The sequence below is a fragment of the Ixodes scapularis genome, unplaced genomic scaffold (assembly GCF_016920785.2).
Source record: "Ixodes scapularis isolate PalLabHiFi unplaced genomic scaffold, ASM1692078v2 PGA_scaffold0__279_contigs__length_252992795, whole genome shotgun sequence".
Taxonomy (NCBI): domain Eukaryota; kingdom Metazoa; phylum Arthropoda; class Arachnida; order Ixodida; family Ixodidae; genus Ixodes; species Ixodes scapularis.
The window spans coordinates 125,208,005-125,233,600 of record NW_024609835.1 but is presented as its reverse complement, the minus strand read 5'-3'; the positions used below and the strand labels follow the sequence as shown (position 1 = coordinate 125,233,600).

General features: G+C 48.5%; 1 pseudogene; it reads right to left on the bottom strand.

Moving 5' to 3' along the window:
* Nucleotides 1-4,819: 4,819 nt before the first annotated feature.
* Nucleotides 4,820-5,995, bottom strand: LOC121837337 (annotated as a pseudogene).
* Between the last annotated feature and the right edge of the window lie 19,601 nt (nucleotides 5,996-25,596).

Genomic DNA, 25,596 nt, shown 5'->3' with positions numbered 1-25,596 from the left:
TACCTTTGGTGTATGACGTGCCAAACGTGCGGAAGACTTGTACAGGAAGTGCTTCGCGCCCCTGCACTTTGATTTCTGTAATCTCACTCAGCATTTTTGCCAGCTCCTCCGTGTCCGTGCGGACCGAAATGGTGTTGGCTTGCTCAATGAGGTGCATCGAGAACGAGGCTGTAGTGCGCAGCATGGTGCATTGCGTCTTGAGTGGTTGAAGGTAAGGCTTTATCGAGACTTGAGAGTTCGTAGGGCGAACCTTGTACTCGAAGAGGCGCTGTCGGGGCCGTACCGCTCCGTGGGCTTGGAGTAAGGGGTCTACTCGTACCCGCTTTCTTCTCTTGTAGGTGACTGGTGTCCATTTTTCGTCGTCTGAGGGCAATGGACCTTGCCACTTGGTTGCGGCCGCACCATCTTGCGCACAGCCAGCTGTAAATATCATCAGCGCAGTTGTATCGGCGTCTTGGCGCCGACTTGCCGCTGTGATCGGCGTTTCTTGGGCTGGCGTTGTTGCTTCGGGCATAGCAACGCTTGCTGAGTTCGGCGATGAATTCGCCGTCGGCGGGTTTGTCTTGTCCGATTTTTTCTTCTTGCCCTTGCTGGGTTTGTTTGGACTGAACTCTTCGAGAAAGTTCTTAAAGATGTCAATGAGGCGTTCTCTGGGAATCGCCGCAAATAGAGCCTTCAGCGCGATTTCCGCTGAATCTACGTTATTGGTAGTTGTGGAAGATTCACCAAGAAAAGGTTTCTCCTCCGCAGTGCGTTTTGCGGGTGCGATCAGCGAAGTGGTAAGCTGGTCCGTCGCGGCGGCGGCAGGACTTGCTTGGCTTGCTGGGCGCGTGTCCATCTCCTCAAGGTTCCCGTCCACGGATAAGGCCGCGGCGGGTGAGAAGCTGGAAGTCGGTGGGGTGTTCGAGGACATCGGTATTAAGTACTAGGCCTAATAGCGGGAGCTCAAGAAAACGCGTCCGAACTCGTCGGTAGCTTCTTCTTTCTCCATGCGAGTGTGTGACTGACTGTGCTATGGCGACATTTTGTTTTTGTCTATTTCTTTGTATTTTACCCATGAGCGCGTGCTGTCGGCACCGGGTGCTACAAAGGGTGGCGCCACCCTAAACAGAAGGACATTGAGGCACCGTAGGGTAGGGTAGGCATATTTACTCAGAGTAGAAGGAACGCACTCGCGTGAGGATTGGTGGAACGATAGGCTGTGCCGTTTATCATGCAAATGGCAAAACCTTTCCCCGATGACTGACGGGAAGATGAAATTCCACGTGAAAGCTGCCGACGGCGATCGACCGTTTGAGCCGCGTGACTGACGTTGCAGGCCAGTTGGTTTCCAGTGGCAAGGGTCAGCTCCTTAGCCTCAATCTTGGTCCTTTCAATGTTTAGGAAAATCTCGATAACTTGCTCGAAAGGAATGTTGCTGTCCAGGAGCACCCGTTCTCGGATGTTAGTGGACAGCACTCCAGCCGTGAACTACTCCCTGCTGGTTTTTTTTTTTCTGTTGAGGACCGAAGTTGGTCAGTACTGCCAAGTCCAGTAGGGCAGTCAAATCATCTGACAATGATTCTTCTGGCTGTTGATAACGCTGGCGAAACCGGTGACGCTCCAGGTCGATGCTGCACGACTTTTTGAAGTGCACGCTGAGGGTGTCGACAGCCTCCTGGCAGACGTCTCTCATTGGAGTTCTAGAAGCGGCTGCCGCTGACGTCGTTGCTGGCGACGGCACAGTGACAGCGCGGGAGGAAGGCAACGTGTCGAAGACCTGTTGATCCTCCACTCCCAGGCACTGGCGGAGCAGGCATCGACGACATTCCGAGGACAGTGCGGTCATGAGCACCACATGCCCCTATGAAACATTCGAAGAGCGAAATTCATCGCTCCACGGGGAATTTTCGACTTTTCTGGTTTACTCAAGAAGTCATGAGTGTTATGTTTTCGTCCGTCGCGTAAGCGGTCTGCGCTCCGCGCTGGGAACAACCGCTTTGGTCAGGGTCCAGTGCATAACAAAGTTTATTCCCACGAGCCCCAAAGAGATAGCCTGCACTTGGGGGCGTCGCAACAAAAGGGTGTCATGGCTTGATAACAACAAGTAACATCTCAATAAATAATATATACGGATTGTACCGGAATGATGACACTGCCACGTGTCTTCTTTTAATATTGCAACCGTTGGATAGGGTTCCGGGTCCGCGTAGACCGTCGTAATGGCGGCGGTTCTTGAACGCCGGCGTCTGGAACCTCCGGCTGCCTTGTTGGCTTCTGGTCCATTGTGGTCGACCCGGGCTCTGGGTAAGAAGGTCCATCGAGTCGTCCTGGCGGCCTTCCTGGGTGTCCACCGGCTGGTGTCTGGAGCGAACCTGGTCCTGATGTCGAAGAACCGTTCCTCCCGGAGTCTCAGTGGCTAGCATTCTTGATCCCAGATTGGACGTGACCGTGCCGGGTGACCATCTGTCGCCTTTACCGAAGTTCCGGACCCATACCTCTGCTCCGAGGTCCTCGGCTACTCCTTTCTGCACATTGTCATAAAACACGGGGCGTGATGGTACACACCTATTCAAGCATGACCGAATTCGGTACCCCAGAACTAGTTCCTCCGGAGATGCACCCCCTGGAAATTTAAGGGCGTCCTGCGATAGTTGATGAGGAATTGTGCCAGCCTCTTTCCTAAGTCTCCCTTTTTCATTTTTGCGAGGCCATTCTTAATCGTTCTAACGGCGCATTCAGCCATCCCGTTAGATTGGGGGTGGTATGGTGCACAGCGGAGGTGGCGTACATTGTTACTGTTCATGAAGGTTTCAAAGTGTCGGCTTATAAACTGGGGTCCATTGTCTGTAACGACGGTTTTTGGGAGTCCAAATCTGATAAATATTTTTTGAAGTTGATTTACTGTGGCTTCGGTAGTAGTGGTTCGCATAATAGAAACTTCCATCCACTTCGAGTGCGAGTCAAACACAATTAACAGCATTTTGTCGTGAATGGGCCCCGCAAAATCGATATGCAGTCTCGACCATCTTTCTTTTGGTTCTGATCAATTCACTGGTGAGCACTTGGGGGGCATTGGGGTGGCTTGTATGCACTCTTGACAGCTTATACTCAGTAGTTCCACCTCACCGTCAAGTCCGGGACACCAAAAGGATGACCGAGCCTTCCTCTTTATGGAAGCGACACCCTGTTGCGATTCGTGTAGCAGCATCAGCATCTCCTGGCGGGCCTTGGTTGGGATCACGAGGCGCCGGCCCCAGTAGAGTAGCCCTAGGTACACAGACAACTCGAACTTCTTGTAAAAGTATGGTTGCAAAAATGGCCAACTTTCTGGCCAACTATCGGGCCAGTAGTCCTGCACATGCTTCATTGTTTGTTACAATGTGACGTCCGTTCGTGTCAGGTCTTTCAAACGCTGTGCGGTAATAAAGGCCTGGTCTACCTGGCTAATCGTTAACACGTATTCTGCACGCTATTTTTCCCCAAGTGGTCCATGCTGGAGCATTGACAGGCAACTACATGCATCGGCGTTAGCGTTTTGTTTTCCTGGCCGAAATTCAACACTGTAGACAAAATCGCTCAGCAGCAAGGCCCACCTTTGAATCCTCCCGGATGCAAGTAGAGGAATTGGCCAGTCTTCTCGTAGAAGGCCCACCGATGGCTGATGATCCGTGACAAAGATAAATCTGCGGCCTAGTAGATAGCCCCGGAATTTGGTGATGCCAAATGCTAAAGCCAGGGCCTCCTTTTTCAGTTTTGAGTAATGTTTCTCCGCTGGCGTGAGCGTTCGGGTTCGAAACGCTATCGGCTCATCGAAGCCTTGAACTTTGTGCGATAGCACGGCACCCATTCCGGTGGTTGACGCGTCACATTCTAATTTGAGAGGCATGTTAGGGTCGAAAAATGTTATGGCCGGGGACGTCAGCAAGACCGCTTTTGCCCGTATCGCGGCTTCCTCTTGCCTCGGCCCCCAGCACCACTTTTGATCTTTCCCGACCAGCTCGTATAACGGTGCTAACAAGGTAGACATGTTGAGAAGTAACCGGCGGTAAAATGTCAGCAGCCCCAGGAAAGAGCGCAGCTCGGTTACACTTGTGGGTTTCGGTGCCTCTCTGATGGCTTCCAAGTTTTCCTCTATCGGGTGTAAGCCTTCTTTGTCAATCCTATGGCCCAGGTAAGTGATGTCTGGTTTTCCGAACTGACATTCGGACCGCCGAAGCTTGACCCCCATGTCCCGGAATCGCTGCAGCACACGCCTTAAGTTGTGGGTTCCTTAATTGTCGTCTAAGTGCACCTGTACCCCTCCAGTCCTGCCAATATGCTTTCCATCTTCTTTGAAAAATCGCCGGCGCCGAGGCAATCCCAAACGGCAGACGATTAAAACAAAAAAGCCCTCGGTGCGTGTTGATAACCGATAGTTTCCTAGATTCTTCGTCTAGTTCCACCTGGTTGTAGGCGTCTCGGAGATCTGATGTGCTGAACACTGGCCCGCCGCCCAACGAAGCAAACATATCCGATATGTTCGGTGGAGGATATTGTTCGGTGTTGCATGCCACGTTTGCCGTCAGCTTGAAATCTCTACACAAGCGCACTGTACCGTCCCCCTTCTGCACCGGCACAATCTGGGCTTCCCACTCAGAATGACTGACAGGTGAAAACACTCCCGACTCTAGTAACCTATCTATCTTCTAGGATACTTTTTCGCGAAGAGCGTAAGGAACTGGCCTTGCCTTTATAAACGTCGGCACCGCCGCTTCCTCCACGTGCAGGTGCACTGGTGCTCCTTCGACGGTCCCCAGTCCAGGCTCGAATATGTCTCGGTACTCGATCAGTAGGTTTCCTACGCCGTCCGATGGTCCTGGAACGACACGACACTGTGGGGTCGAGCAAGTTCAACTTTGCCATCACGTCTCGACTGCAAAAGCTTGGTCTCTTGCAATTCCCAACCACCAGCGACGCCGGTGTGATGACGTCTTGAATGGCCGGTCGCATGTGTAGCTCTCCGAGAGCGGGTAGTTTCCCCAAGTAGCACCGGAGTCGCAGCTTGCTTTCGAACAGCGCCGGTTAATGCTCTTTGTGCTGATGGTACCCACCTCACGCAAAATAACACAAACGGGGGAGTTAGTGTCCACTTCCATAATAAGGGGCGTATCATCCAAGCAGATCTGTCTTTCGACGGAAGGCTCGTGTCTTGTCTTTTTACAGGAGGTTACCACGTATACACAGAAGACAAGTCCACGCCATCTTTGCTTTCCGCTTCCACTACGGCTGCTACCGCTGTCTTCCGTTGACCGAGCGACGAAAAATCTTTTTTCTCTACACTTCTTTGCAAAATGCCCGTGTCGGCCGCATCTGAAGCACTTGGCAAACTCGTGGCGGCACGTCTCCCGTGAATGTGATCTGTTCCCGCAACGCTCGCATTCGTTTTTCGTCGGCCGGTCATACCTTCTTTCCCGCAGTCAACCGATTTTCCCGCCATTCTGTTTAACTCGGCTTCGGTCTTCACCTCGTTACCTTCCATATTCTTTACCTCTCTGATGGCTACCTAGGCCGCGGTCGCCAAATCTTCCGCCTCTTGCCGTGCAAGATCACGCTTTGACAATAGCTGCCGCTGAACCGTCTGATTTTGTACTCTACAAACAATACAGTCCCTTAGCATTCGGTCTAAGCTGCCGCCGAAATTGCAGTTATCAGCTAATTTCCTCGGTTTCACAATGAAGTCTTGTACGGACTAACATTCTTGCTGCTGACGGTTGAAGAATTTGTAGCTCTGCGCGATTTCAATCGGCCGTAGAGCGTAGTCTTGATTGAGAATGTCTACAACTTCTTTGTACGCTAGTTCGTTTATCTTCCGGGGTGCACACAATCATTTTAGAACATCTGTCGTCCGGGAGCCCAACGCAGCCACCAACAACGCGCGTTTTCTCTTGTTCTCCGCAATCTCATTGCCCTCAAAATAGGCTTCCACTCGAATCCAATACGTATCCCACTTAGCTGTAGTTTCTTCGAAGCGGGAACTTGAAACGCCGTCGTCGTCGTCGCAGCTGCCATTGCTGCAGTGGCCCATTTGTGCTCGTCGTTGCTTGCGTTCACCTTGTCGCCACTGTTATGTTTTCGTCCGTCGCGTAAGCGGTCTGCGCTCCGCGCTGGGAACAAACACTCTGGTCGGTGTCCAGTGCATAACAAAGTTTATTCCCACGAGCCCCAAAGATATAGCCCGCACTTGGGGGCGTGACAACAAAAGGGTGTTATCGCTTGATAACAACAAGTAACATCTGGATGAGTAACATTGACGGATTCCACCGGAATGATGACGCTGCAACATTGAGGAGGTTCGATACCGAATCCGCCGCTCATCCCGTTGTCAAAAGCATGTGGAGTCCTCGGTGGATTCGGCGGGTCGGGAAGGGACGTCTAGTCACGTGTGCTGCTCTCATGAGACTCGTTATTTAAAAATGATGGAAGAATAAGTGAATGATCGCATAGCATAGAAGAAGACGAAGTTATCCGGAGATATGAAAATATAACAATGAAGACACAACACCTTCAACGGGTACACGCAGTACACGTGACAATTGACGGCTTAAGAAACGCAGGGCGTGACTAATTATCTTTCTGGTTCGTGATTGGTTCTCCGGCGGTCGTGGCGGCTAATGTCGCTTTCTCATTGGCTGTGAAGGGATGACGAGACACTCAAGACTCGCCATGCCCAACGTTTCTTGAGCTCGAGCTCGAGAAACGTCAAGAAAAAGTGATACATGTATCATTTTTTCTTGAAAAATCTTTAGATTAATTGTCTCTGATCATGGCTTTTAGAGCGCAGCTCTCAGGCGCCCGTTTCCGGCATGAGCGGCGTCGGCGTCGCCGTCGGCATAACCGCGCGGTGCATTTTGGGACATTTCCCGTGATGCAACGCGAGGGGTGGAGGGGGAAGGAGGAGGAGGAGGGGGAGCAGGACGCGGGAGAGGGGAGCAGGAAGGGAAGGGGAGGAGGAGGAAGAGAAGGAGGAGTAGCAAGGAGGATGAGGAGGAGGGAAGAGGGGTATATCCTCCCGTCAAGGGCCCTTCCCTCCTCCTTCTTAACAGCCGTGCTCTAATTCGGCATTACAGGGTGTTGTAACGTCTTTCATTTTAGAGCGCAGCTCTTAGGCACCCGTTTCCGGCTTCAGCGGCGTCGCCGTCGGCGTAACCAAGGTCACCTGAAGGTCACGTGACCTCCCAAGGTCACCCCAAGGTCACGTGACCCCTCCCAAGGTCACGTGACCCCCAGGTCACCCCAAGGTCACGTGACCACCTCCAAGATCACGTGACCCCTCGAGGTCACGTGACCCCCCTCCTCCCCCCCCCCCCCCCCCCGAAGTCACGCGACACCCCCCCCGAGGTCAGGTGACTCCCCCGGAGCATATTAAAGGAGCTGTGCAACGATATTCAGTTGGAATGTTTTTCACTATACACAAGCTTACTGGCACTAGTGGGTATCAAGGATACTCGCACGCAACTCCGCTGGCCAAGAAACTCCTTTGTTGCGGTGTAATTTCAAGGACAAAAGCGATCTTTTTCATTCAATCTCTCCTTTGCAAAATTTGATGACGTAACGTCGGGAACGCAGTATTCCCAAGTGACGATATTTGAATGCTGTTCATAGATTGGACCCGAGCATTGCGTGGGCACTCGATTTGGGCTCGTGATAATTACTAGCTCGAGAAGCATTAGGGTGACCACCTTCGTGTAGGCGAAATGCGGGACACCCTGACCCCGGGGGGAAAGGGGGGGGGGGAGAGAGAGAGAGAGAGAGAGAGAGAGGGAGGGGGGGATAGTAGTAAGACGAAAACGGTATTTTCACGACTCAAGAAAAAAAGTGTTAAAAAATTCAGCATTACGCACATCCCGATATCCTGTGCTGTCCGAAAGCATATTATAAACCTGAAAATTGTGTGGCGGCAATTAAGCTACAATAATTTTCACTCACACTGATATATTTTTGTGTAATTGTAATGGCAAATATTTTATAGGTGTCTAAGTTCAAAACATAAAAATCAGCTGCAGCAGACCCAAATGCATGGAAGAGAAATAAGAAACAGCAAGTCTTTCGGCTTATTGTTTTTTGTCGATACTTACTCTTATACTAGCATACTCTTACACAAAATTAGAAATTTATATATATTTTTTTTACCTTTTTGAGTTGCAGGTGTTCTGCTTTGTGTGGCCGTCTCCACTAAAAAATTCTTTCCACAACAACCCTTTCACATGACACAGTATGATTTGCAAATAATTACAATGGTTTATTTTTCAAATTTTGGAGAGCAATTTTTGCTCGCAGTATTTTGCCATCAAGGGGAACGACACAACTGCACATGCGTGTCCCTCTCCTGCAAGAACGACGGTCGCTTCCCGCAGTGCTTGTTTAGAGAATGGCATACCATCGCGAGTTACACGTTTATCAGTGACCTTCGCGCTACCCCGTGGCCTCTTCTTCGGAAGCGCCAGAATTTGCGTAGTGAATGCTACGACAATGTGAAATGCGGGACATTTTGAAGATTTGGGAATTTCTTGCGGGACGCGGGACGCGAGCCCTCAATGCGGGACAGTCCCGCGAGTCGCGGGACGGGTGGTCACCCTAAGAAGCATTTGGGTAGTGGCCCGTGACCAATCGCTGCAACGACGACGATAGCCGAGCTATAACAATATCTGGAACTCAGCGCGTGCCCTGTGCTTTGCCAACCCCAGCGCGTGGCTATGATCAACACTGGCGGCATATAATTGGCTCCAGATCACGTGGCCGCTTGTTCTGGCTGCGAGTTGAGGGGGTGAACGCTGCTCGTTTTTCTCTAATTTTTTTCTGTGAGTTCTATTGCGTGGGGTGAAAAACGAACGCGTGTTTCATAGGTCATTAATGTCAGGGATCCGTTCTAAGCGGTATTTGCGCAAAGTACAAAAATTGTTGCACAGCTCCTTTAAAGAATGAGGGGAGGATGAGAAGGAGGAGGAAGGGTCTACCCTCCCCTCAGTACGTTTCCTTCCTCCTCCTCAAGAGCTGCGCTCCAATTCGGCATTTTCTCTCTGCGCTCGACTATAAGAGAAAATATCACGAATAATTTGTACGTACTAGGCAGATTGGAACATTTCTCAGTCACGCAGATGAAATAATTGGTCAGTTACAGCATTTTTATTTGAAATTCGCGGCATGAAAAATGGTGTTAAGACAGTTTCGTACGTGTATTTATGTGCACTGTCGAACACTGTTAGCGCGAACACGGCGTCGACGCTTTCCAGCATTGGGGATATACGTGCCGAACGAACGAAGAATATGTGGAAAACCAAGAGAGACGGCAAGAACTACACGGTAACACTGGATAAGTAACTCCTTGTGCTTGTAGACGATCAAAATAAATATAAAGTCACGTAATATAGTCCGATTTGCGATAAAAAAATGTACTGCTTTATTCTTTCTGCTCATGAATATGTGCGAAGATGATTGTTCTGTGTTGAAATCATCACCCGCACGATCTAAATCTTTGCAAATAGGGGGAAGCCAGTGAACAGGTGCGCGATAAAAACTGCCAAACATAGGTAATAAAAAGAAAGCACATATTTCGTAGACCACGTACTTCATTCTTTACGTTTCGAACGTTTTTAACCACTCGTAAAGTTGCACGACGGGGCCATTTTCATATAGTGAGAGGACAGGCACATTAGCAAGATATATAAGAACCAACGGAATGCTGGCGAACTTTGAACACACTCTACATTCCTTTAGATTGTTTTTTTGTCCAGAATCGTTGCTCGTTTCTACATGCCTGCCATGGAACAGAGGTTTGGGACTGAAATATAGCGAAGTTTAGCATCGTTCGTTCGTAAAGGAAAAACGTTGTAACTAAAACAATTACACTTTCACAATATTAATGGAGGTACATACTATCCGGTACACCCGAAATAACAAAAGTTATTCATGTTATTTTCCGGCGACGAGACACAATTCACGCGCGTTTTCCCATAGGAATACACAGGAAGACAGGAAAAGCAGACTGCATGCTGTCTGCTTCAATTTGCAACCGGAAGTCCCGTAGACACTAGAGCCAGCTGAGCCTCTAGCGTTTATTGTACTAACTCTATGTTCTAAAGCAGTCGCGTCAAGATCCCCATGGCGCATCATCGTGCTAACGTTCGCCGATGACTTTAAACTTTTCCGTGTGGTTGACAATGTGAATGACTGTATTCAGATACAAAATGACATCCGCTCCGTTGAACATTGGTGCTTAAAAATAGGCTTCAACTGAATCCAAAGACGACTGTAGTAATGTCTCTTACCAGAAAGAAGGGGAGCATAGTCATCGACTACACTATATTTGAAGAGCAAGTGCTGCGCATTGTCTATATACCGGATCTTGGTGTATTTGTGGACTCGAGATTGGATTTTCGCCTCATCGTCTCTCGCATTGTTGGCCAAGGACTTCGCCAACTGGTTGTAATTTCGCGGCTGACAAAAACATTTTGTCGCTCTGAGTGTATCTTATGTCTGTATTGTGCACTGGTTAGATCACGCCTCAAATTCGCGTCTGTGGTTTGGAACTCTGTAACAATGTTACATAGTAATCTTATTGAAAACGTTCAGCGTAAGTTTATAAGAATTTTATATCATCGATATATTGGCCGCCGCCGTTTCCACAATTACCATTCCGTGCTCACTGACCTCGGTCTAGTGCCTTTGCACGATAGACGAATTGCAGAAGACATGCATTTCCTGCGTCAAATTGTGCATGGTTCTCTTGATTGTGCCCAGCTGCTGATGTCGCTGAGGTTCCGGGTACCGTCAGGGAGGACATCAAAATGCAGAGATACGTTTTATCCTGATGTGCGGGCCACTTGCCCAATGACACCCCTGCAACAGACTCACAACGCCTTTTCTGGTGAAACAGACATTTTTGCCTGATTGCGTTTTTATCCCATACTTTTATGTATCTATGTACAAGGCAGTGCACTGCTGCTCAGGACACTTGGCTGTTTGCAGGCACGCAAATAAACCCCATCCATCTATCTATCGTACTGGAAGCGTTCCCCGCCAAAATAAGCGTCTTTGGTGGCGCTGTGTATGCAATCAACTTATCAATCATGCCTATCTCCACGGATCTCTTACTATCATATTGTTCTTTTTACGTATTTCAAAAGAGTAAAATTATTTTTCAGTGCCTCCAAGCACCGACACAGCATGTGGTGGTGGTTCGAAGATGTACGCTTGTTTCGCCGGTGTGTGAATAGCAAAATCTCGGTATAGAAGAAAAACTCAATAAAGACCCGTCACCAGCGAATTCAGACAGGCTCACCAAGAACGGAGGGATCAAGGAGAAATTGCTCATTTCGGGGACCACAATGGCGATTATACGGGGAGCTTGGCGCTACTTTCTTAAGATCCAGTGACTTTACTGTGAACTACAATTATGCGCGGCGTCACGCATGCGTGGAACACTTGGTGTGATCGGTCTATAAATCACCGAAACGACTGTTCACATGCTCTTCTGCCACACCCTCTAAAGCAGTCACCTGTGGGCATTGAGCTGAAGTTAAGGGGACCATGAAATAATTTTTCAGCTTTTTTCAAATGAATATTCTAATTCTTCAATGTTCATAAAATCCGGAGCAGGAATCCGTTTTCGTTTTATTGACTTCAGTTTGCACTTAAAAATATGAAAACTCACGTCTGCTTTCCTTTTAGACTCAACCGGACTCGGCCACCAACATGTGAAATCACGTGGCCGTGACGTAAAGTAGGCCTTCCTACAGGAAACGCAAGTTCTCCCAGCCGAGCGGAATCTTTACCCCTGTCCGTTCCGATCTGGATGAGTATCGTATTGGCGTGCGGTCGTGCGTCACTACTGCGTGGTGCACGTTAAAGGCCCCAGGCTAGTGGTTGTACTGCACTAGCTAAACTGATCATCTACAGCTGAGAGACAAGTCGCTCGTTGAAGGCAGACTAACTTGAAGGCTGTGTAAACATACCCACAACCAATTTTGTTTTTTCCCAGTCAAGCGAGGGAGCTGCGTTGGACACGAGCACTACAGCACCCGGACGTATGCGCTCGTCAAAGATCAATCCGTCGACGAATATTTGGATTCGCCTTCGCACCCAATGTGTGCCGTGACGGCACTTACCACTTGCGAATTACAAGTTCCATGGTTTGCTTAAAAAGCACGGTGGAAGCTTGGAGTCATAGCATCCGGTCCTCAAGCACCTCACGACCACGTCATTTCCCATTTCGCTTTCGCGTTGAGCATTAAAGATAAGGAAAAACAAGTTGAAAAATCATTTAATGGTCTCTTTAAAGCAGCTGTGCAACAATTTCAGTGCTCTGCTTAAATAATTTGGGAGTTGGTATCTCGACCTTTCTGAAGTAAAGAACAAAAACCGCTTTTGCCTGCATATCCTCGTTTTTTTTTTCATTTTAAAAATTGACAAAGATTGAAATTTTCGGCACCTCTCAACTCTTTCACCATCTTCCGAGTCACGTGCGCTGTGACGTGAAAGGGGGAGGCGCGGGGTTCCGATGAAGCTCTCTCTCTAGAGCCGTCAGTGAGCAGCGAGAACTCACCCGCTCGCGGCCATGTGACCATGTGTTTGCGCAGCGCGATCAACATGGCGAAAGGAGGGAAGTCTCGTCCGGGTCCGGCCATCCCCGTCCGGCTCTGCCCCAATCCTCCTCTGGCTTCTGGCGGCTGTTCGCGGTAGCAGACAGAGCTGACGGTTTTGTTTACCTCGGATAGTTGGCGCCAATAAAATTTCGTATATGATAAAAGAATGGATGTGTGCCTGGGCAGAGGGGAATAGAAAACTGACTGAACTTCAGAACGGCTTCCGAAAAGACCGCCGACTGGAGGATAACCTCCTTGTTCACAGATCCTAGAGATAGCCAGAAAAGAAGACAGGGACTTCATATGCTGCTTCCTGGATGTCGCTAAGGCATATGACAGCGTGCCACATGGGTCCCTGTTCCACTGCCTCAAAAGACTAGACATGCCCGACCAGTGGACGGAATTGCTACAGCGATACGACGGAGGTACTGTTACAGCCGCGTTTGGAGGTGTACATTCAACGCGTGTCAATGTAAAGAGGGGACTGAAGCAGGGGCGCCCTCTCTCACTTCTACTGTACATGTCGTACACGGCAGAGATGGAGCGCAAATTAATAACATCCGGTTAGGGGTTTTCACTCCGCCGCATAGAAGATGGATGCGTGACACTCTGGACATTACCGGGTCTTGCATACGCGGATGATCTCGTCCTCATGGCTGAAGACATGAACACGTTGTACAGGCTAGCAGATATTTGCGTGGAAGCATCGTCCGTGTTGGGTCTGAAGTTTAATGTTCAGAAAATGGCAGTGGTGCAGTTCTCTGGGAACGGCATTGTAAAGAATAAGCTACAGCTGCAGAAGGAAGACGTTACGATGACTGGGAAGTACAAGGTACCTGGGCGTCACACTAACGAATGGGCCCGACTACTGTGACGAATACCAAATACACATTCGACAGGCAGCCCAGAGAGGGCAAAACATCTTACGCCGGCGCATTATGTGGAGCTGTAACAGATATTTTATGATCAAGGAATTGTGGAAAGCTATTCATGTGCCTTGGCTCACGTTTGCCAATGAGATCGTCTGTGCTTCGGCTGACACACGTGCCTGGATAGAACGCAGGCAGAGGGATGTCGGTCGCCAAGCACTCAACTGCCACGGCAACGTGGCGGTTGAGGCCATACAAGGAGACATGGGGTGGTCGACGTTTGAGGCGCGAGAGGCATCAAGCAAGCTAACCTATCAGGGACGACTCCTACATATGGACAGGCATCGGTGGGCAAGGCGAGTGTTCGACTAGATCAGTGTCAACTGCGTGCAGACGCAGTGGACGAAGCGGGTCAACCAGCTCCGCAAGAAGTATGGATTCTTCACACAGCCAGTCACGGAGGCGACTGCGAGTAAGTGAGCAAGTGAGGTGAGGCGACGGGTCAAAGAGGCAGAGACGACCCACTGGGTTAAGGAGGTAAACAAGGAATCCTCACTTCAAATATATAGCGCTCACAAGGACACAATTGGACCGGAGGCCTACAATAACAACAGTCTAGGCAGCCGTCTCCTGTTTGAGGCCCGATCAGGAGCGCTGCGCACAATACTATATCGGCAGTGGTTCGATCCGGCAATAGAATCAGTGCAGTGCGGAGCCTGCGGTCGGGAAGACGAAACCATCACGCACCTAGTTCTGCACTGCACCGGCCTGACACCAGAGTGGGATGAAGCGCGGCGCGTGCACAACCTGGGGCATAGCCAAAACAACGCAAGCCGGGCCAGACAGACTGCGGCAGTCGCACAAGCGGCAATCGGTTCACCAGCGGCAGCGGCCCCAGTGCTACCATTGCTACCACGAGCAATGGGCTTCCATCCATGGAGAGATAGATGGACTGTCGACGTCACCAAGCGACGACTAGAAAATTGGTGAAAAAGTAGAGAACAGAATGGAAAGTGAAAGCCACATATGGCTTGGACACGACATACGTGACCACCCGTTTCAAAGGAGATAGCCACAAGCATCATCATCATCATCATAAAAGTTTTGTCGATGATTGATGTTGGAACGACAAGATTTATAAAAAATTACCTTTTGTCGAGCAGGTATTTGTACAACTTGCTATTTTTTTACAAGCTCCTATTTGGCGTCACGCCACGTGGTTTTCATGGCCGCCACTTGCGGCTGCACGTCGGGAAATATTCTAATTTTCGTCTCGCTATTACGCGGCGGAATCGCAACATTTCGAAGGAAGGAGAGGTGTTTTCTGTCCTTTGTGACAAGATAAACAATGTGAAAAGTAGAAGATGCAAATTCTTTCATTGTTAAAATCGTTGCATTGCTCTTTTAAAAAGACCCTGAAAAAAAAATTAAGTCTAGTTGGTACACGCATGTCAAAAGATAAATTTTACGCTAAAAATTTAGAGCAATATTGACGGCGAAAGATTTATTTGAAGTTTTGCGTCCGAAATTCCTGACGTCACAGGTCATTCCGGAATGTCCATCTCGGTTGTGAAGGCAAAGCCTATCCACCTCTTTCAAGCGCGAAACACATGTACGACGAAACCGTCCGATCCGACGTCCGACCGCGCAATACGACGGTCGGAGGCGAGGGTTTTCAACGCTCTCCGATGCTACGAAAACCCTCTCCTCTCAAGGTCATTCCGGCAGTCCGCACGTCGGATCGGAAGGTTTCGTGGTACATGTGTTTCCCGCTTTACACGCACCCGAAATGCGGAGAAAGGAAACAAGTGGAAAGGAGGTGACTGTCGACTAAATCACGTCTCGCGCTGTCAATATTGCTGTAGACTGTTTTTTTCGCGTAAAATTTTTTTTTTGAGACGTGTGTCCCCACGAGATTGCTAAAATAAAAACATTTTTTTAAAGGCCTTTTAAAGCGAAACTGACAGGGTATTTATGCTCGCCGAGGTTTTTAGTTGTACGTGACATGTGAAAGCCCAACTACCCAGAACAGAATTTGCGGCTCGAAATTCGGTTTCTTTCCGCCCGAAAACTGCCGATCGAGAACTGGCCTGTTTGAGTCGCGCTCACTCTCTTTCTCGTGGTCACGGGCCGTTTTCTAAGGTTTCGACGCGACCCCCAAATTTAATCAAAGTCGTGGATCATTGAAGGCGCACAGTCAATATTAAAAATAGAAAAAAAAAACATAAAGCCCATTTTTTGTGGTTTCCAAAAAACTGCAAATACGTTGATTGAAAAGAAAAAAAAAGGTAGCACAGACAACCGGAAGTATTCTGTGCGTTCACTGCATAATTCTCAACATGGCGTAATCTTGCGTATCGTGAGACTAGCGGATGGCCGCAGACGACGGGCGTTGGACCTCTACTACAGAACTGTCGTCTTCGGAAAAGAAATTTTGGACCGATCAAAGAACTGATATTCATCCCGTACGACACGCCCCACCAGTAAGCCGATCGCACGAAGATGCACACAAGCCATCGCCCCTTCTCGTGGTTGAAGACATCGCTCGCTCAAACGTCAAGCACGAAGTGCGTACTTCGAGTTAAATACGCACGCGTACGGTTTCTTTACGAGGTGCGAATGTGGCCACTGCGTGGTGCTGCCCGACTTCAAGCCGGGAGTGCGTGTATTAAAGGGAAATCGGCAGCAAACTTCCGACATACCGGCTCCATTACTACGCATGGAGTCTACCGGCTCCATTACTACGCATGAAGTCTACCAACTCCATTACTACGCATGATAGAGTTCCTTCAATAGCTGGAAAAAGAAGAAGACGCCGTTTCGAACGGACGTGCTTTCATGATCTCCAAGGAAAATCATCAATCGGCCTCAGGCCGAGGAAACCCCAGTACTTCAGGTTTAAATGGCAATAACGATCTTCGAATGATGCACCCGGAGAACACTGTGACGACACCCGTAGGCCCAGGAAATGCCCAGGATCAGGCGGTAAGCCAAGATGAGTACCGAACTCTGCTTCCACGATTTCCGCCGGCGGCGTTGTGCCTTAACTTTGTGTTTCTTCATGCTGACCTCACTGGTCGTCCTTACCGTGCGATGGACTTTCGCGACGGTCTGAAAGATGTGATTGATATGAGCGAGGTGGTGTCCCTCGGGCAGTTTCAAATGAGCCACTTCTGGATGGCAACGATGGCAAATCCTGCAGCTGCGGAAAAGCTAAAGGCGGTGAAAGAACTCAAGGTAAAAGGAAAAAAGTGCCTCCTTATTCATCCCAATTCGAAAGATGTCAAAATCAAACTGCTCTGGCTACCGTCGCACTTGGACGAGAAAAAGGTCCTGAAGCCTTGGCGCCTTTTAGAACGGTGCGGAGTGTCGCGGGAGAGAAGTGGCGCGTTCCCGGGATGGAGAACATGGAGACAATGAACAGAGAGGTCTGCATGACTCTTCACGACAGCGCGACATCAGAAAACATTCCTCATCTGCTAAAAGTCACCGGATCGCAGTCCCTCGTAGTCATGTCCGGACGGCCGCCCTTGTGTCTGAGATGCAAGAGAGTTGGCCACATTCGACGACAATGTCGTACTCCAAAATGTGCCCGATGCAACAAATATGGACACCAAAGCGACGAGTGCTATTCCAGCTACGCAAGGATACTTCGAGGCCCCGGCGCTGAAGCAGATTCCAACTCCGAGCTGTTAATGGACATCTCAGAGGTTGTGGATGCCAGTGGAGACATCCTTCCCACCCAACGGGTATCTGCAGAACACACGCCCCCAAGTCCCAGCGAGTGCCAGATGTCGGCTGAGAAGAACATCGAACCGCCTCCAATCGGCGCAGCGACGGAAGGCGAAGCTCCGTCTACACAGGAGTGTAAGGACGAGAGAACTGTGCAACCATCGGAAGCACCGAGGCAGTCGGCGGACCCCGCAGACAAGCCTACGGATTACGACAGCAAAGATGACCCTGAAGCCACCATGGACCCGACCCACAGCACATCAAAGGACACTGATGAGAGTAAACGAAAAAAAGAGGTACCGCCAGACAGCATCGCGAGTAAGCGGAAAACATCACTTGCGCAATAGACGATAATATAACCCCTCCTCTCCACCCCCACCCCCCTCACCCGCATACCTCCCCTACCTCCTCCCCCTTCTCCTTCTCACAAGGGCATTCGTTTTATGACGTTAGAGGCTTCAATTCCCGCAAAAAGCAATATCATTTAAAGCGCCTCCTTGACGATAAGGATTTTGACTTTGTGGCACTTCAAGAAACAAAATTGTCAACAGAGGAACAACTAGAAGATGCCTTGAATATTTTCCTCCATCAGTATGAAATATGTGTTAGCCATGCTGTTGGTTTCTCTGGCGGTGTCATGCTGTTTATTAAGAAGTCTTTTCAGTTATCTAAATTATCGGTCACGACAGATCTTTGCGGGCGCTTCATTATGTGCGACTTTCGAGTTACTGACGTGTATTGGCGTGTAATGTGTGTTTACGCACCAAATAACGTTAATCAAAGAGTGGCGTTCTTTCATCATCTATGGCCCTATTTAATTTGTAACAAATTGGTAGTTCTTTTAGGAGATTTCAACTGTGTTTGTGAGGAAGCAGACAGGACGCCTACTAACCCGCGCATTGACAAAAGTGCACAAATACTGCTGAATATGGTTGAGGAGAGCAATATTTTTTGACGCAGCCTCATTTCAACAAGGAGGAAAGCAACTGCAGTTTTACGCATTTTGAAAACTCCTCTCATGCACGCTTAGATATAATTTATTGTTCCGTAGACCTTATCAACTGTCTAGGGAGTTATACGGTGGATCCAGTATTTTTCACTGATCACTGTATGGTCTCGTTAACAGTAGGGAAGAAGATAAGAAAAAAGGAAATAAACTGGAAGCTGTGGAAACTCAACTGCCAACTATTAAAAGGCGAAAATTTTTTGGCCACTTCTAAAGATCTCTTAAAACAAGTAGGAGAAATGACTGAGCACATTTTTGTTAGGTGGGAACTATATAAGCGAAATTTAAAACAGTTAGCAATTGAGAGGAGCAGTGTTCTGAAATTTGAGAAGTCAGAAACAGAAAAAGCACTGCTACGTAATTTGCGCGTCTTGGTCTAACTTGAATGCACAAACCCCGGACAGGGATTTGAAGACATAACTCGCATTAAAGCTGAATTAGAAACGTTGTACCAGGATCGTTACCAAGGAGCTGTTGTGTGCACACGCACAGAAAAGTATCTTATGGGAGAAGAGCCTAGAAAGAGCAATGGAGGAGGAGAAGAGGTATGCCATAAATAAAGAAATTACGGAAATAGAATATAATAACTTGATAATCACAGTTAAGGAAACCATAGCCCACGTCTTTGCTGAACATTACCGGAAGATGTTTGGGAAAAGTGCTTCATCGGTAGATAACGACTACCTTAAGGAACTGGTAGCTTTACTGCCGCAATTAGACGAGGAGTGCAGAAAGGAGCTAGAGGAACCCATCAGCTTACAAGAAATAGAAAAAGCCATTGATGACCTTCCGAAAGGAAAAACTCCTGGGCCGGATGGTATCACAGGGGAATTTTATAAACTGCGTAAAAATACTTTAGGTCCCATTTTGTTAGAAATCTTTCAAGAGGCTTACAAGGCAAACACGTTACCTCCCTCTTTTTTGCATACTCATACTATTCTCATACCAAAGACTGACGACAAAACCAAACTTCTGCACGTGAGTGGTTATCGGCCCATCACGTTATGCAATGTAGATTAGAAGGTCTTCGCAAAAGTTTTGACTAACAGATTGCAACATGTTATTTGTGATTTAGTCGGGGATCACCAGACTTGCGGGATTCGTGGGAGGGTTATACAGACCAATGTTCACATTGCGAGAAGTGTACTAGAGTGCGTCACGAGTGATAACGACCAAATTGCGATGCTCCAAGTTGATCTAGCGAAAGGATTTGACCGTGTTTGTCATACCGTTCTGTTCATGATTCTGTCGCACGTTGGTATTGGAGATATTGTTTTTCAGGGTGTTCAAATATCTTACCGCAACTGTTCCACAAGTTTAATCATAAATAACAGTGTCACAGAAAGCATCCCAGTGCGTTCTTCAGTTCGCCAGGGCTGCCCCCTTTCTCATTTACTGTTTACTCTGTATTTGGAGCACCTATGCCAAAGTATAGTTAGAAGTAAAGACGTCTACGGTTTCACTCTATGCAAAACCGAAATTAAGGTCCTGGCTTATGCAGACGATATTGCCTACTTTTGCAAAGACAAGAAAAGTGTGACCAAGGCAGTTGAACTCACACGAAACTTTTGTGAGGTTACTGGGGCTTCAGTGAATTTAGAGAAGTGCAAGGGTTTCTGGCATGGAGCGTGGGTCACGACGCCTGAACAATACGAAGACATACAGTGGAGTTGTATTCCCTGCGACTATCTCGGAGTGCCCTTAAGACACTTCCGGAACAGCAGGACCTACTGGTCTGGAGTGGCGAACAATTTGGAAAAGCGAACGAAAGGCTGGTCCCACAGGAATTTGTCAATATTCGCCCGTTCCACAGTCTGTAACGTATTTTTGGCGGCTAAACTGTGGTACGTTCTACAGGTACTGCATCGTGCCCAAACAAATATACAAAGACTGCATAGGGTGTTCGCCGTTTTTGTATGGAAATCTGTTTGGGAACCATTGCGTCGAGATAACTTGTTTCGCCGGGTACCTGACGGAGGGATCGGACTTCCGCATATGTTTGTTCGCCAATTGGTTTCCCGCTTTCTTTTTCTAAGAGACAAAGAACATCCCTTTCTTCAAAAAAATAGTACAGAATAGACTGGCAAGCTCTTTTACTGACTATATTGTATCTTCGGGTGGATACCAAGAAACTGTACTGGTCGGATATTTAAAAGAGGTGGTCGAGGCATTTCAGTTCTTATCGGTAAGATTTACTAGAGACTACCTAACGAGTGTAACGCGGAAGAAGTTGGCAAGAGATCTTTTAAGTATTTTGTTTCCTTTACCAATTTACCGAACGGTGGCTGAAGGTGGATCTAGTTGCGATGTCCTATGCCGAGTTGAAAAGATGTGCAACCCACCCGCAGCAAAAACTTTCTCTCTTAAACTACATTGTTTAGTATTACCTACACAATCATGGCTCAGAGAAAAGGTTTTATTTGTTCCATGGTCAGAAAATTGTACGCTATGTAAATTGCCAGAAACAGTTGAGCACGTTTTCATCCACTGCTGGGATGCTGTATTTTTCTGGGATGCTCTGCAGCGCACTTTAAAAAAAGATATCGATATCACTTTGTTTACCATTCGTTTTCTACCTGTGTCCTCTAGAGACGCCTTCCCTTATGACCTTGTAATGCTGCTTTCATTATACATCATGTGGAAGTCCCGTATGGACATTAGAAACGAGAACTTACACCCTAAGACTGTAAGGCTTCATTTCATTGAACTTTGTTACCTGCATCAAAAGTGTTTATGAAACCCAGACTGTTGTATCTGAATGGGTATCTTTATTTAATACTCTCCAACATATAAAAGATTTTTGATGTAAAAACAATGATGGTACAATATATTGACCTAAAGAGGTATTCTGTATAATCATCGTGCCTACTTCCATGCAATGAAGAAAAAAAAGTTCCTTCAATAGCTGTACGATTCGCACGCAGCGGGCACGGGTTCGATCCCTGATGTGTATCAATTTTTTTTTTAAAGCATTTTGCGATGTTTACATTTCTGTTTTAACAATTATCACTGAAACAAAAAACAATTGTTGTGGACGATACGTCGCTGAACTAAATGATATGGGATTCCATTTTTGACACCTGCGAACTGAATGTAGTCACTTACCACAAAAAGCAAGGAGGATATGAATCGGGTAGCGTCCGCTCTTACAGCTTCGCGTAACTGTTCTACAGGAATAGCAGCCAGCCATTGATCCCGACTCGTTGATCTTTCGGAAACTTGTGCACTCTGCCGCACAATGCACTTTCAGATGCAGGACATGTGAGGCAGCTCTTCACACAACATCTTGGGAGTATTCTTTTCGGAACCGATCACGGGAATTCACCACGGGCACTCACTACTCATTTCCAACCCTTAAATGTACAAAAAAAAAATCTTGATGTAGAAAACAGCGAGCGGAACAAACACAAATGCAAAGGAATCGCACGGCAAACGGATCCTGGAACGCATTTCGTCTGCTACGTGCGGAGAAAAAAAAAAAAGACTGCACGGTTGGATGTCGCCACGTGGCTTCCGCCAACCACTCTATCCTCTACCCTTCTCCGTACAGTGCGGGAGTTCAGGTTTCGGTTTCGAGCAGTTGCGTTTTTTGGATTTATTAAAAAAATACGTGACTCTGTAGCAAAATATTAATTGGCAAGTATTCCAACAACCATAACAAATCGCCTGACAAAAAAAGCAAAAAATCTTTTTGGGGGTGTCAGTGTCCCTTTAAACTTTCCCGAATCAAACGTCAGGCTGCGAAAACCGTAAACACTGTTCGTCGTATTGGATGCTTGAAGTGAGGTATCCCACCGAAATCCATGCTTTGTCTTCATGGAACAGCCACGGTGGGGGGCATGCTATGTGCGCTTCCAAACGGAATGTTCCGATGCACAAATAATATATACTGGAGCACCAATATATATTGGTACTGCTGTTGGAGCACCAACAGCAGCACCAAAGAAGTCTGTGCGCGCGGAAAGTTGTCATTGTCCAGTATCACTGCAAGTTACATTCATTACACACACTAATGCACACACGCTAGACGGGACTCAAAGTATAAGACTACTCAGACGGTTACAATTTACAACAACCAAGTCATTCCAGATCTGGGCAACAGCTGCAGAGGCTGAACTTACAGCCATATCTGTTGCTGACCCGTCCATCACATTGCACAGAACCACCACCACGGCGTGCCACCGGATATATGAGACCTACACTTACCTGTAGTGTGCTGGAAGAACAATCTGCTCAATGTTGTTCTTCGGGTGACTCCGTGGATATCCTCGTGTCCAAGTACCCGGAGAAACACATGTTTGTATATAGTGCTACCGCAGCACTCACGATTCGAACAGAAGCAATAGAGAGAGTGAGAGAATATGTATTTATTTAATGAAAGGTTCACTCCTCAATGAATTGGTGTCCATGAGGCGAGAAGGAAAAGAAATGCAGGTAGAGAGCTTTACAATAGTCGGCTTCGAAGCTGGGGGGTCCCCAAGAAATAGGGGCTCACCAGTGCGCGTGCACAGAACCCAAATTCCGTTTGGGGGTTTGTAAGGTGCCTCCGTTTACCGGCCGCTCCGCTGACAGGGCGAAGACACCCGCCTTTTCGTGGCGAACTTTGCGATGCTCTCACCGGCGTCATATTGAGTCATATTGCCAGAAGTTTCGCAAAACACGTTTTTGCACCACGACTTTGTCATACACACACTACAGGACCCACACTCAATGTGGAGCTGACCTCAGGCGCCATATTGTTGCGCTTCATTGGTTCCATTGGTGTCTCCACCCTGTCAGCGAAAGCGGCCGGCAGATGGAGGCACCCTAGGGTTTTGGGTTGGCGCTCGACCCCAACCAGGGTGTAAGATAGACAGGTGGGGAAACGGCCCATAGAGGCCTACCGCAGCGCCGTGACCGGATTGTGTACTCGTCTGCTTGCGGGTACCCCCGACTTGCGACAGATGGCGCTGCGACGAGAAGAAAAAAATTGGAATCGGATTTGCGTGGAACTTAATGGGAGAGTGCGCAAAATAAACCGAGAGCACGACAGTCCTCCATTGAAAATTCACGAGAAACCATCTCCGTCAGTTTAGCCGGTCGCCATCGGTCGCCCACCCGGAGCGAGAGTTCGCGGTGCTCCACATAGATGGCGCCACAGAAAAAGAGAAAACCGAGGGGGACACAATGCGGTCGCTCATTTGGCTCTCGTTTCCCCACCTGTCTATCTTACACCCTGCCCCCAACGCAGAATTCAAGAAATAGCGTGGCGCCCCAATTTGCTTGGGGCCGGGTTTCGTCGGCAAAGATGGCGGCGCCCTTTCCCCTCGCTTCGGAGCAAATTCGTCATGGTCGCTGCAGTATTAGCCAATTTCAGTACCAATGAAATTGGCTAATACTGCAGCGACCATGACGAGTTTGCTCCGAAGCGAGCGGAAAGGGCGCCGCCATATTTGCCGACGCAACCCGGCCCAGAGCAAATAGGCGCCCCACGCTATTTCTCGAATTCTGAGTTGGGGGCGAGAGTCAACCCAAAGCTCCAAACAGAGTTTGGGTTCTGCGCACGCGCAGTGGTGAGCCCCTATTTCTTTGGGGCCCCCTATGCTATAACTCTCTATTCTATAGGCCGCCGATGCCAACCTTGTTGCGTTTGGGTCCCCCAATTTTTTAGGGGAACCCAAACGTTTTTGGCCCCCATATTCTGAAACTCTCTACTATGCTTGAGCGGCCGCTACCACCGCCGCCAAGCATACACAATATTAAAAGGGCTGAGCTTTACTCCTACACGACTCCCCCAAGAGGCAGCCTACTCATTATCACTGATTCTCAAACGGCGCTGAGCGCCTCTCCATCCGAGTTGAGGTTTTGGGACAACTCCACAGTCGACATAACACCACAATCCTGGCAAGCTGACAAAAAGGACGACGTTTTTTCCGGAGCTCTTGCGAAGCTTAGTGATTTTTGGTATATTTAGTTTAGTTGCGTTTGTGTTTATGGGGTAGTAGAAAACAGTTTTTGAAGTAGTGATAGGATAGTTGGGGTAGAGTAGACTTTTTAGGTAGGGTCACGAGACCGAAACACGTGCACGTTTTAAACTTTTGGCGGGCTAGTCGGATGCATAGGCAGGGGCGTACCCAGGCTTTCTTGGTTTCAGTTTTGGGAGGATATTCGTCGTGGGTTCGCGCGGGGTGTCGGTAGGCGATGGTGAATACGCGACGGTGAATACGCGACGGCAGAAGGCTGAGAAGCCTAAAGTAAAAGAAGGACCCGCTATAGGATATGAGAAGCGTGGCGGTTGGGGCAGCATGATGGAGATGGAGTTCGAAAGTGTAGCAGAAGCCGAGGGGAGCAGCTTTACATGCTGGAGTTGCGAGAAGGTAGAAGATGGTTTTAGGAGAATAGGAAGGGAATCGGCGGCTACGGTTCAGGAGTTGACGCGGGAAATACGGGTACAGCAGGAGAAGCGGGTTCAGCTCGAGGCGCAAGTCGGAGATTTGATTAAGAGGGCCAAAACGGATGTGGAGGAGATGGCCAGGAATGGGGAAAGCAAGGCAAAGAGCGTAGCGGGAGAGCCGAGGCAAGGACGGGAGCAGCGAGCCCAACTTGAGCGACAGGTGGAAGAGCTTAGACAGGGGGGAAAGTGGAAGGCGGAGTTGGAGGAGCAAAGAAGAAGTGTGAGGATATGGTGCAGGCAACTGACAGGAGTAGTTAATGCGGAAAACTAGAGGGCAGAGAATACGGCGGTAGAGGCGGCAGACCCAGGGGGACAGTTAACTAGTGACGAGGTGGTTGACAACGTAAGTAAGGAGTCTGCACAGCTGTATAGTGCTGCGGTACAGCAGGGTTCAAGAAAGGTAGCAGAGGTTGAGGCAGAGAAAGCACAGATAGCTGAAGGGGGTGAAGGCAGACAGTCGGGAGTTAAGAGGGCGCTAGTGGTAGGAAACTCAAATATAACAAGGGTTAAGGAGGGGCTACAAGACAGGGTAAAAGGGGATGGAATGGTAAACATAGTGGCCCAGTCAGGAAAGTGCATGGTAGACGCAATGGCCATAGCGAAGGCGGAGGTGTGGAAAAACAGGAAGGGAGAGAACAGTGTGGTAGTACATGCAGGACTAAATGATGTATTAAAGGGAAAAAGCCAGAACCTCGGCAGGCAAATAGAGTTGGGGTTACGTAAGCTGAGGGAGGTCTCTGAGGCGGTGTATGTTCAATTATGCACCATCCCAGAGGTCTGGGGAGAGTCTTTGCAGATAGAGAAGCGAGTGGTGGAAGCTAACCGGGTGGTAAGGGGGACGAGCCGACGATTTGAGGACGGAGAAATGAAAGTTAACAGGGTGGTATACGACGCTCACTCCCTCCCTTTTACATGGGGCATTCACTACAAAGGAACCACTGGTAGCACGGTAGG